General features: G+C 39.4%; 1 long non-coding RNA gene across 4 annotated transcripts; it reads left to right on the forward strand.

The window, feature by feature from the left end:
- The first annotated feature begins 1,448 nt into the window (after positions 1–1,448).
- LOC123686054 lies at positions 1,449–12,725 on the forward strand. 4 transcript variants are annotated; one of them, XR_006748402.1, is made up of 12 exons: positions 1,449–3,142; positions 3,190–3,348; positions 4,565–4,630; positions 4,688–4,836; positions 7,206–7,271; positions 7,329–7,477; positions 8,566–8,631; positions 8,689–8,837; positions 11,203–11,268; positions 11,326–11,474; positions 12,561–12,626; positions 12,684–12,725. It is a non-coding gene; the product is annotated as an uncharacterized LOC123686054 (long non-coding RNA). The 4 variants fall into 4 exon arrangements; XR_006748400.1 differs by having other exon boundaries at positions 3,200–3,348; positions 7,319–7,477; XR_006748401.1 differs by having other exon boundaries at positions 3,200–3,348; positions 11,316–11,474.
- Positions 12,726–13,292: the final 567 nt, after the last annotated feature.

Genomic DNA, 13,292 nt, shown 5'->3' on the forward strand with positions numbered 1-13,292 from the left:
TACCCTCTGACATTTTTGAGCCACAAGCCTTTTCTTCTTCCGGGACCTCTTCGGCCATCTATTTTCCCCTACAAGAGCAGTCTCAAAAGTTCGTATTTTGCCCCTCTGTATATGCGTCCCAGTCAATTCGTCTTTAGCCGATTTACGCATTGTAAGAGTTCTCTATTTGTCCCTATCATCCTAGTATCATTTCAATTTGCCATCTGTCTTATCCATGGTATTTTCAGAAGTCTGCGGAAATCCCACATTTCAAACGCTTCCAGTCGCTGCGTTATTTTTTTTTCCATTGTTTGAGACTCCGTTCCATGAAGAAGTATAGAATATACATTCACCAGTTAACATTGATACTCCCTCACTTTGAATTTGCCTTCTCCCTTGCGAACTAGTTTGTTTAGCGTTTTAACGAGAGATTTCTATATACTTAACCGACTTCAAACATTTTCTTACATCTCCCCACAATTCAAAAAGTCAGGTTAGGTGCTGTTGTTCTTTTTTTTCTTTTTCTTTTTTTCTTTTTCCTTTCCTTTTTTTTCAACTCCGCCTGCATGGTAACTCGGGTGAATTGATTAGCTTGTTGACCATGTTGCCGGTCCCAAGACCGGATAAAGGAGGAGGGTTTCCAGGTGAGGTTAGGGTCCTGCCTGGTGTGAATCTTCTTCAGCTCATAGGCCCGTAAATTTGATTCAGAACAGTCTTCTCTACAAACTCGAGCATTTTGGCATTAGAGGCTGTTGGGTTGTATGTTGATTCTCGATTAAAATCCTTAAATCATGTCTCTGCTTACATCAAGAGAGCCTTTTATCCCTCAGACTTATTTATAGAAGTCGAAATTTTCTCCATAAATGTATAAAAATGATGCTCTGTGATCAACTATTCTTATTATATTTTAATTTCTGTATTGTTGTTTACAGCCTCTTTCTTGATGCGATCGACTGAGGGTGTATAAAGACTGTTCCAACCTCCGGCTACATTAATTTTATAGCTTGAAGTCATTTTCTTTGCTATATGTTTCAGGTACATCCTAGAAGGCATCACATGGTCCTTGATTGCGATGATTCTACCTTCTGTTTCCGGAAGAGGTATTCCGCATGTAAGATTTCCGTTGTTTCCAACTTATTCAAACTAGTATTTTCCAGGTGGCTAGGGTACCAACCATGGAAAGCCTTGGATTTCCATTCCGATATTAGTTCCTAATTCGTTTTTATGCGATGCAGTTGGTGATCACGTTGGGCCAAATTGAGTGCTGAGATGTTTTCGTCAGCCTCACTCAAAGCCTTGAAAAGAGGTGAGTTGTTTGTATAAAAATACTTTCTCAAGCTTTCAAAATCTCTGCGGTGAGTAGCCATTGGTGTTCGGATTCGGTATATGGAGGTTGAAGTAATTGGTTTTTCTTTTGTTCTTTTTTTTCTTTTTTTTTCCTTTCCACCTTTTTTAACTCCGCCTGCATGGTTATTCGGGTGAATTGAGTAGCTTGATGACCATGTTGCCGGTCCCAAGCCCGGATAAAGGAGGAGGGTTTCCAGGTGAGGTTAGGGTCCTGCCTGGTGTAAATATTCTTCAGCCCATAGACCCGTAAACTTGACTCAGAACAGTCTTCTCTACAAACTCGAGCATTTTGGCATTAGAGGTTGTTTTGTTTTGGCTTGGCTCCGTTCGTTCATCAATGACAGGTATTTTTCGGTTAGAGTGGGTGATTCTTTTTCGGATATCAAGGCGATTATTAGTGGAGTTCCTCAGGGCTCTGTTCTGGGTCTGCTTCTTTTTCTGGTTTACGTTCCATATCTCCCATACTTACTTTGGGCATTCTGCTCTCAATACGCAGACGATATCAAATTATTTTATGATGCGCGCTTTCCTGATGTCCTTCGAGGTGACTTGGTGCGGTTGAAAAGGTAGTGTCACCAATGGCTCTTCCCTCTAAACGTGGATAAATATAAGTTCCTTTATCTTGGTAGATACAACCCGAGGCATCAATACTTTTCTGATGGCCGTGTTCTGGATTCATTCACGCAGCATAATGACCATGGTGTCATCATTACAGAGGATCTCTTCTGGTCTGACCATGTGGTTAATTTAGTCTCTAGAGCCAGTAAGATGTTGTACCTGATACAACGCGTGTTTCCCAGATGTTCGATTGTCACTTGCAGGCAGCTTTATATAACATACATCCGACCAATTCTCGAACACGCCGGCCCCACGTGGTCTTCTCACCTGATTTGTGATCAGCAACGTTTGGAGAGAATACAGCGCTCTGCAACCAGTATTCCTTTTGGACGAGTTCGACCTTCTCACGAGGAGTGACTACAAATGTTCCGGTTGAGTAGTTTTAATGACCGTCGTGACTTGATTGTGACATATCGCATCTTGAACAATTTTATTGGTGGTGATCTCGCTGACATCTTTATGATGAACGATAATCATCTCCGGGGCTACCGGTATAAGTTGTACCATGAGCTGTTTCGTACACGTGCGAGAGTTTTTTGCCGAATTGGGTATTCGGTAGGTGGAACACTTCAACAGGGAGTGTCGTGGGTGCTGAGAGTGTGAATTCGTTCAAAAACAGACTAGACTCCAATTTTGCTTAGATTGTTTTTTTTGTTATCTTATAGATAAGTCTCATTTTTTGATAATTGAAAGCGCTAACTCTATCTGCGACGAATCATAATCCACACTTGAATACTTAGAAGTCTAATTTTTGATCATTTGAAGCGCTCACTCTATCTCCAAGCTTGGTGCGTTTTCTGTTAGGGTTCTCAACAAGATTTTGAAACCATTGAAAACAGTTAAATCTTTTGGGTTATATGTTGATTCTCGATTGAAATTCTGAAATCATGTCTCTGCTTACATCAAGAGAGCCTTTTTATCCCTCAGACTTATTTATAGAAGTCGGAATTTTCTTCATCAATGTATAAAAATTATGCTCTGTGATCAACTATTCTTATCATATTTTAATTTCTTTGTTGTTGTTTACAGCCCCTTTCTTGATGTGATCGACTCAGGGTGTATAAAGACTGTTCCAACCTCCGGCTTCATTAATTTTATAGCTTGAAGTCATTTTCTTTGCTATATGTTTCAGATACATCCTAGTAGGCATCACCTGGTCCTGGATTGCGATGATTCTACCTTCTGTTTCCGGGAAGAGGTATTCCGCACGTAAGATTTCCATTGTTTCCAACTTATTCAAGTTAGTATTTTCCAGGTGGCTAGGGTACCTGCCATGGAGTGCCTTGGATTTCCATTCCGATATTAGTTCCTAATTTGTTTTTATGGGAGGCAGTTGGTGATCACGTTGGGCCAAACTGAGTGCTGAGATGTTTTCGTCAGCCTCACACAAAGCCTGGAAAAGAGGTGTGTTGTTTTTGTAAAAATACTTCAAGCTTTCAACATCCCTGCGGTGAGTGGCCTCGATATCGAGTAAACCCCTTCCTCCCTGGTGGCGTGGGAGGTAGAGTCTGTTTGTGGACAAATGGGGGTGGTGGATTCCACATCTGGTGAGCCCAGATCTTACAGCTCTATCCAGATCCCGATGCTCGGTCGTCGACCAGTTCAACACGCCAAATGAATAAGTCATACACGACATCGTCTGCGGAAATCCCACATTTCAAACGCTTCCAGTCGCTGCATTATTTTTTTTCCCATAGTTAAAGACTCCGTTCCATGAGAAAGTATATAGAATATACATTCACCAGTTAACATTAATACTCCCTCAGTTTGAATTTGCCTTCTCCCTTGCGAACTACTTTGTTTAGCGTTTTAACGAAGGATTTCTATATACTTAGCCAACTTCAAACATTTTCGTACATCTCTCCACAAATCAAGAAGTCGAAATTTTCTTTTTTCTTTTTTTTACTTTTTTTCTTGTGTATATATATATATATATATTTTTTTTTTTTTCACCGTTTAGTTTCGGGAGATCTATTCACTACCTGTCGGGCGAATCGCCAAGGCAGCAAGTAACTCGCTATGAACTCTGCAGGAACTTCCTCACTATCCGAACGGTTTGAAGGATGACCTGTTTCTGTGCATGTGAAACCAGTTTCTTGTCCAATCCAAGTCGCTCGGTATTCTCGACGATGTGTTTCTAAACCGACCCATTCGTTGGAGTACGCTGACAGATTTTAGTTTGTGTAGCTCTTTCAATTCGAACGCCAGATCTCCATATTTGCTTAGCTTTTCGGTGTAAGCTCTAGCGATGTTCTCATCTGCTGGTATAGTTACATCGAGCATCAGGCACAAATTCCTCTTTTTATCGAAAATCGTTATATCTGGACGATTATGAGCTACACCTTGGCAAGTGATCATCGTAGCATCCCTGTAAAGTTTGAACTTATCATTTTCCAGAAGGGTTTGAGTCAGGTATAGATGTTGTTTTACCTCACCATGTATCAGTACATAACGCAGTGCGATCTGCTGATGGTACAGTTTAGCCATGGCGTTTAGTCTCTCAAGATACTCCCTAGGTGCCATAATTGAGCACAAAGATGTCATGTGCTGTATTGATTCGGGAGCTTGAAGACATTTTCTGCAGCGGTCAGATGGTATATCTTTCTTTGCTATGTTTCAGGTACATCCTAGTAGGCATCACTTGGTACTAGATTGCGATGATTCTACCTTCTGTTTCTGGAAAGAGGTATTCCGCACGTAAGATTTTCATTGTTTCTATCTCATTCACGTTAGTATTTTCCAGGTGGCTAGGGTACTTGCCATGGAGGGCCTTGGATTTCCATTCCGATATTAGTTCCTCAGTTGTTTTTATGGGAGGCAGTTGGTGATCACTTTGAGCCAAATTGAGTGCTGAGATGTTTTTGTCAGCATCACAAAAAGCCTGAAAAAGAGGTGAGTTATTTTTATGAAAATACTCACGCTTTCAACATCTCTGAGGTGAGTAGTGTGTTCGAAGTCCCCCTTATATCATCTTCCTTAATTTCTTTCTGCAATCATCTTATCATCTTAATTCTCTTTCTTTAATCATCTTCCAAGAAGTGTACAATGTCTTAGTTTTAAGGAATTTAGGAAAGTAGTTAAGGTTTTAATGTTAGAAAAATGTTATTACTCAGTTAGCGAATATTTTTCAGTTAAATTGTGATTGTTCACTGATTTTATGACTTGTCCTATACATGTAAAATGTCTTACAGGACATTATTATTATTCATAATATGATACGGGGAGACAGAGTTTTTGCTTAGGTTTTTATCTGTTCTCTTGTATCATACGTTGAAAAATATGATGCCCCGTTACATTTCCTCTGCTAATACTGAGATTCATCGACACATATGCTTGATTGTTTGAAATTAATATTTTGTATTGCTCTTTCTCAAAAGAATATATATATTTATATATATATATATATATATATATATATATATGATTTATGAATAATAATAATAATTTATTCATCCTGTAAGTAAATGTAAGTTATTATTATTTTTATTATTTTTATTATTATTATGCAGGTTAAGTTAGGTTAGGTTAGGTTAAGTTAGATTAAGTTAGGTTAGGCGCTGTTCTTTTTTTCTTTTCTTTTTCTTTTCCTTTTTTTTTTTTTTTTTTTTTTTTTTTTAACTCCGCCTTCATGGTAACTCGAGTGAATTGAGTAGCTTGATGACCATGTTGCCGGTCCCAAGCCCGGATAAAGGAGGAGGGTTTCCAGGTGAGGTTAGGGTCCTGCCTGGTGTAAATATTCTTCAGCCCATAGACCCGTAAACTTGACTCAGAACAGTCTTCTCTACAAACTCGAGCATTTTGGCATTAGAGGTTGTTTTGTTTTGGCTTGGCTCCGTTCGTTCATCAATGACAGGTATTTTTCGGTTAGAGTGGGTGATTCTTTTTCGGATATCAAGGCGGTTATTAGTGGAGTTCCTCAGGGCTCTGTTCTGGGTCCGCTTCTTTTTCTGGTTTACGTTCCATATCTCCCACACTTACTTTGGGTATTCTGTTCTCAATACGCAGACGATATCAAATTATTTTATGATGCGCGCTTTCCTGATGTCCTTCGAGGTGGACTGGTGCGGTTGAAAAGGAAGTGTCACCAATGGCTCCTCCCTCTAAACGTGGATAAATATAAGGTCCTTTATCTTGGTAGATACAACCCGAGGCATCAATACTTTTCTGATGGCCGTGTTCTGGATTCATTCACGCAGCATAATGACCTTGGTGTCATCATTACAGAGGATCTCTTCTGGTCTGACCATGTGGTTAATTTAGTCTCTAGAGCCAGTAAGATGTTGTACCTGATACAACGCGTGTTTCCCAGATGTTCGATTGTCACTTGCAGGCAGCTTTATATAACATACATCCGACCAATTCTCGAACACGCCGGCCCCACGTGGTCTCCTCACCTGATTTGTGATCATCAAGGTTTGGAGAGAATACAGCGCTCTGCAACCAGTATTCCTTTTGGACGAGTTCGACCTTCTCACGAGGAGAGACTACAAATATTCCGGTTGAGTAGTTTTAATGACCGTCGTGTCCGGGGTGACTTGATTGTGACATATCGCATCTTGAACGTGGTGATCTCGCTGACATCTTTATGATGAACGAAAATCATCTCCGGGGCTACCGGTATAAGTTGTACCATGAGCTGTTTCGTACACGTGCGAGAGTTTTTCTTGCCAACTTGGGTATTCGGTAGGTGGAACACTTAACCAGGGAGTGTCGTGGGTGCTGAGAGTGTGAATTCGTTCAAGAACAGACTAGACTCCAATTTTGCTTAGATTGTTTTTTTTTGTTATCTTATAGATAAGTCCTATTTTTTGATAATTGAAAGCGCTAACTCTATCTGCGACGAATCATAATCCACACTTGAATACTTAGAAGTCTAATTTTTGATCATTTGAAGCGCTCACTCTATCTCCAAGCTTGGTGCGTTTTCTGTTAGGGTTCTCAACAAGATTTTGAAAGCATTGAAAACAGTTAAATCTCTTGGGTTATATGTTGATTCTCGATTGAAATTCTGAAATCATGTCTCTGCTTACATCAAGAGAGCCTTTTTATCCCTCAGACTTATTTATAGAAGTCGGAATTTTCTTCATCAATGTATAGAAATTATGCTCTGTGATCAACTATTCTTATCATATTTTAATTTCTTTGTTGTTGTTTACAGCCCCTTTCTTGATGCGATCGACTCAGGGTGTATAAAGACTGTTCCAACCTCCGGCTACATTAATTTTATAGCTTGAAGTCATTTTCTTTGCTATATGTTTCAGGTGCATCCTAGTAGGCATCACCTGGTCCTGGATTGCGATGATTCTACCTTCTGTTTCCGGGAAGAGGTATTCCGCACGTAAGATTTCCATTGTTTCTAACTTATTCAAGTTAGTATTTTCCAGGTGGCTAGGGTACCTGCCATGGAGTGCCTTGGATTTCCATTCCGATATTAGTTCCTAATTTGTTTTTATGGGAGGCAGTTGGTGATCACGTTGGGCCAAATTGAGTGCTGAGATGTTTTCGTCAGCCTCACACAAAGCCTGGAAAAGAGGTGGGTTGTTTTTGTAAAAATACTTCAAGCTTTCAACATCCCTGATACAGCTCTATCCAGATCTCGATGCTCGGTCGTCGACCAGTTCAACACGCCAAATGAATAAGTCATACACAACATCGTCTGCGGAAATCCCACATTTCAAACGCTTCCAGTCGCTGCATTATTTTTTTTCCCGTAGTTAAAGACTCCGTTCCATGAGAAAGTATATAGAATATACATTCACCAGTTAACATTAATACTCCCTCAGTTTGAATTTGCCTTCTCCCTTGCGAACTACTTTGTTTAGCGTTTTAACGAAGGATTTCTATATACTTAGCCAACTTCAAACATTTTCTTACATCTCTCCACAAATCAAGAAGTCGAATTTTTCTTTTTTCTTTCTGTATATATATATATATATATTCATTTTTTTTTTCACCGTTTAGTTTCGGGAGATCTATTCACTACCTGTCGGGCGAATCGCCAAGGCAGCAAGTAACTCGCTATGAACTCTGCAGGAACTTCCTCACTATCCGAACGGTTTGAAGGATGACCTGTTTCTGTGCATGTGAAACCAGTTTCTTGTCCAATCCAAGTCGCTCGGTATTCTCGACGATGTGTTTCTAAACCGACCCATTCGTTGGAGTACGCTGACAGATTTTAGTTTGTGTAGCTCTTTCAATTCGAACGCCAGATCTCCATATTTGCTCAGCTTTTCGGTGTAAGCTCTAGCGATGTTCTCATCTGCTGGTATAGTTACATCGAGCATCAGGCACAAATTCCTCTTTTTATCGAAAATCGTTATATCTGGACGATTATGAGCTACACCTTGGCAAGTGATCATCGTAGCATCCCTGTAAAGTTTGAACTTATCATTTTCCAGAAGGGTTTGAGTCAGGTATAAATGTTGTTTTACCTCACCATGTATCAGTACATAACGCAGTGCGATCTGCTGATGGTACAGTTTAGCCATGGCGTTTAGTCTCTCAAGATACTCCCTAGGTGCCATAATTGAGCACAAAGATGTCATGTGCTGTATTGATTCGGGAGCTTGAAGACATTTTCTGCAGCGGTCAGATGGTATATCTTTCTTTGCTATGTTTCAGGTACATCCTAGTAGGCATCACTTGGTACTAGATTGCGATGATTCTACCTTCTGTTTCTGGAAAGAGGTATTCCGCACGTAAGATTTTCATTGTTTCTATCTCATTCACGTTAGTATTTTCCAGGTGGCTAGGGTACTTGCCATGGAGGGCCTTGGATTTCCATTCCGATATTAGTTCCTCAGTTGTTTTTATGGGAGGCAGTTGGTGATCACTTTGAGCCAAATTGAGTGCTGAGATGTTTTTGTCAGCATCACAAAAAGCCTGAAAAAGAGGTGAGTTATTTTTATGAAAATACTCACGCTTTCAACATCTCTGAGGTGAGTAGTGTGTTCGAAGTCCCCCTTATATCATCTTCCTTAATTTCTTTCTGCAATCATCTTATCATCTTAATTCTCTTTCTTTAATCATCTTCCAAGAAGTGTACAATGTCTTAGTTTTAAGGAATTTAGGAAAGTAGTTAAGGTTTTAATGTTAGAAAAATGTTATTACTCAGTTAGCGAATATTTTTCAGTTAAATTGTGATTGTTCACTGATTTTATGACTTGTCCTATACATGTAAAATGTCTTACAGGACATTATTATTATTCATAATATGATACGGGGAAACAGAGTTTTTGCTGAGGTTTTTATCTGTTCTCTTGTATCATACGTTGAAAAATATGATGCCCCGTTACATTTCCTCTGCTAATACTGAGATTCATCGACACATATGCTTGATTGTTTGAAATTAATATTTTGTATTGCTCTTTCTCAAAAGAATATATATATTTATATATATGTATATGATTTATGAATAATAATAATAATTTATTCATCCTGTAAGTAAATGTAAGTTATTATTATTTTTATTATTTTTATTATTATTATGCAGGTTAAGTTAGGTTAGGTTAGGTTAAGTTAGGGTAAAGTTAGGTTAGGCGCTGTTCTTTTTTTCTTTTTTTTTTGCTTTTTCTTTTCCTTTTTTTTTTTTTTTTTTTTTTTTAACTCCGCCTTCATGGTAACTCGAGTGAATTGAGTAGCTTGATGACCATGTTGCCGGTCCCAAGCCCGGATAAAGGAGGAGGGTTTCCAGGTGAGGTTAGGGTCCTGCCTGGTGTAAATATTCTTCAGCCCATAGACCCGTAAACTTGACTCAGAACAGTCTTCTCTACAAACTCGAGCATTTTGGCATTAGAGGTTGTTTTGTTTTGGCTTGGCTCCGTTCGTTCATCAATGACAGGTATTTTTCGGTTAGAGTGAGTGATTCTTTTTCGGATATCAAGGCGGTTATTAGTGGAGTTCCTCAGGGCTCTGTTCTGGGTCCGCTTCTTTTTCTGGTTTACGTTCCATATCTCCCACACTTACTTTGGGTATTCTGTTCTCAATACGCAGACGATATCAAATTATTTTATGATGCGCGCTTTCCTGATGTCCTTCGAGGTGAACTGGTGCGGTTGAAAAGGTAGTGTCACCAATGGCTCCTCCCTCTAAACGTGGATAAATATAAGGTCCTTTATCTTGGTAGATACAACCCGAGGCATCAATACTTTTCTGATGGCCGTGTTCTGGATTCATTCACGCAGCATAATGACCTTGGTGTCATCATTACAGAGGATCTCTTCTGGTCTGACCATGTGACTAATTTAGTCTCTAGAGCCAGTAAGATGTTGTACCTGATACGGCGCGTGTTTCCCAGATGTTCGATTGTCACTTGCAGGCAGCTTTATATAACATACATCCGACCAATTCTCGAACACGCCGGCCCCACGTGGTCTCCTCAGCTGATTTGTGATCATCAAGGTTTGGAGAGAATACAGCGCTCTGCAACCAGTATTCCTTTTGGACGAGTTCGACCTTCTCACGAGGAGAGACTACAAATATTCCGGTTGAGTAGTTTTAATGACCGTCGTGTCCGGGGTGACTTGATTGTGACATATCGCATCTTGAACAATTTTATTGGTGGTGATCTCGCTGACATCTTTATGATGAACGAAAATCATCTCCGGGGCTACCGGTATAAGTTGTACCATGAGCTGTTTCGTAGACGTGCGAGAGTTTTTCTTGCCAACTTGGGTATTCGGTAGGTGGAACACTTAACCAGGGAGTGTCGTGGGTGCTGAGAGTGTGAATTCGTTCAAGAACAGACTAGACTCCAATTTTGCTTAGATTGTTTTTTTTTGTTATCTTATAGATAAGTCCTATTTTTTGATAATTGAAAGCGCTAACTCTATCTGCGACGAATCATAATCCACACTTGAATACTCAGAAGTCTAATTTTTGATCATTTGAAGCGCTCACTCTATCTCCAAGCTTGGTGCGTTTTCTGTTAGGGTTCTCAACAAGATTTTGAAACCATTGAAAACAGTTAAATCTCTTGGGTTATATGTTGATTCTCGATTGAAATTCTGAAATCATGTCTCTGCTTACATCAAGAGAGCCTTTTTATCCCTCAGACTTATTTATAGAAGTCGGAATTTTCTTCATCAATGTATAGAAATTATGCTCTGTGATCAACTATTCTTATCATATTTTAATTTCTTTGTTGTTGTTTACAGCCCCTTTCTTGATGCGATCGACTCAGGGTGTATAAAGACTGTTCCAACCTCCGGCTACATTAATTTTATAGCTTGAAGTCATTTTCTTTGCTATATGTTTCAGGTGCATCCTAGTAGGCATCACCTGGTCCTGGATTGCGATGATTCTACCTTCTGTTTCCGGGAAGAGGTATTCCACACGTAAGATTTCCATTGTTTCTAACTTATTCAAGTTAGTATTTTCCAGGTGGCTAGGGTACCTGCCATGGAGTGCCTTGGATTTCCATTCCGATATTAGTTCCTAATTTGTTTTTATGGGAGGCAGTTGGTGATCACGTTGGGCCAAATTGAGTGCTGAGATGTTTTCGTCAGCCTCACACAAAGCCTGGAAAAGAGGTGGGTTGTTTTTGTAAAAATACTTCAAGCTTTCAACATCCCTGATACAGCTCTATCCAGATCCCGATGCTCGGTCGTCGACCAGTTCAACACGCCAAATGAATAAGTCATACACAACATCGTCTGCGGAAATCCCACATTTCAAACGCTTCCAGTCGCTGCATTATTTTTTTTCCCGTAGTTAAAGACTCCGTTCCATGAGAAAGTATATAGAATATACATTCACCAGTTAACATTAATACTCCCTCAGTTTGAATTTGCCTTCTCCCTTGCGAACTACTTTGTTTAGCGTTTTAACGGAGGATTTCTATATACTTAGCCAACTTCAAACATTTTCTTACATCTCTCCACAAATCAAGAAGTCGAAATTTTCTTTTTTCTTTCTGTATATATATATATATATTTATTTTTTTTTTCACCGTTTAGTTTCGGGAGATCTATTCACTACCTGTCGGGCGAATCGCCAAGGCAGCAAGTAACTCGCTATGAACTCTGCAGGAACTTCCTCACTATCCGAACGGTTTGAAGGATGACCTGTTTCTGTGCATGTGAAACCAGTTTCTTGTCCAATCCAAGTCGCTCGGTATTCTCGACGATGTGTTTCTAAACCGACCCATTCGTTGGAGTACGCTGACAGATTTTAGTTTGTGTAGCTCTTTCAATTCGAACGCCAGATCTCCATATTTGCTTAGCTTTTCGGTGTAAGCTCTAGCGATGTTCTCATCTGCTGGTATAGTTACATCGACCATCAGGCACAAATTCCTCTTTTTATCGAAAATCGTTATATCTGGACGATTATGAGCTACACCTTGGCAAGTGATCATCGTAGCATCCCTGTAAAGTTTGAACTTATCATTTTCCAGAAGGGTTTGAGTCAGGTATAGATGTTGTTTTACCTCACCATGTATCAGTACATAACGCAGTGCGATCTGCTGATGGTACAGTTTAGCCATGGCGTTTAGTCTCTCAAGATACTCCCTAGGTGCCATAATTGAGCACAAAGATGTCATGTGCTGTATTGATTCGGGAGCTTGAAGACATTTTCTGCAGCGGTCAGATGGTATATCTTTCTTTGCTATGTTTCAGGTACATCCTAGTAGGCATCACTTGGTACTAGATTGCGATGATTCTACCTTCTGTTTCTGGAAAGAGGTATTCCGCACGTAAGATTTTCATTGTTTCTATCTCATTCACGTTAGTATTTTCCAGGTGGCTAGGGTACTTGCCATGGAGGGCCTTGGATTTCCATCCCGATATTAGTTCCTCAGTTGTTTTTATGGGAGGCAGTTGGTGATCACTTTGAGCCAAATTGAGTGCTGAGATGTTTTTGTCAGCATCACAAAAAGCCTGAAAAAGAGGTGAGTTATTTTTATGAAAATACTCACGCTTTCAACATCTCTGAGGTGAGTAGTGTGTTCGAAGTCCCCCTTATATCATCTTCCTTAATTTCTTTCTGCAATCATCTTATCATCTTAATTCTCTTTCTTTAATCATCTTCCAAGAAGTGTACAATGTCTTAGTTTTAAGGAATTTAGGAAAGTAGTTAAGGTTTTAATGTTAGAAAAATGTTATTACTCAGTTAGCGAATATTTTTCAGTTAAATTGTGATTGTTCACTGATTTTATGACTTGTCCTATACATGTAAAATGTCTTACAGGACATTATTATTATTCATAATATGATACGGGGAAACAGAGTTTTTGCTTAGGTTTTTATCTGTTCTCTTGTATCATACGTTGAAAAATATGATGCCCCGTTACATTTCCTCTGCTAATACTGAGATTCATCGACACATATGCTTGATTGTTTGAAATTAAT

This window comes from Harmonia axyridis, chromosome X (assembly GCF_914767665.1).
Source record: "Harmonia axyridis chromosome X, icHarAxyr1.1, whole genome shotgun sequence".
NCBI classification, from domain to species: domain Eukaryota; kingdom Metazoa; phylum Arthropoda; class Insecta; order Coleoptera; family Coccinellidae; genus Harmonia; species Harmonia axyridis.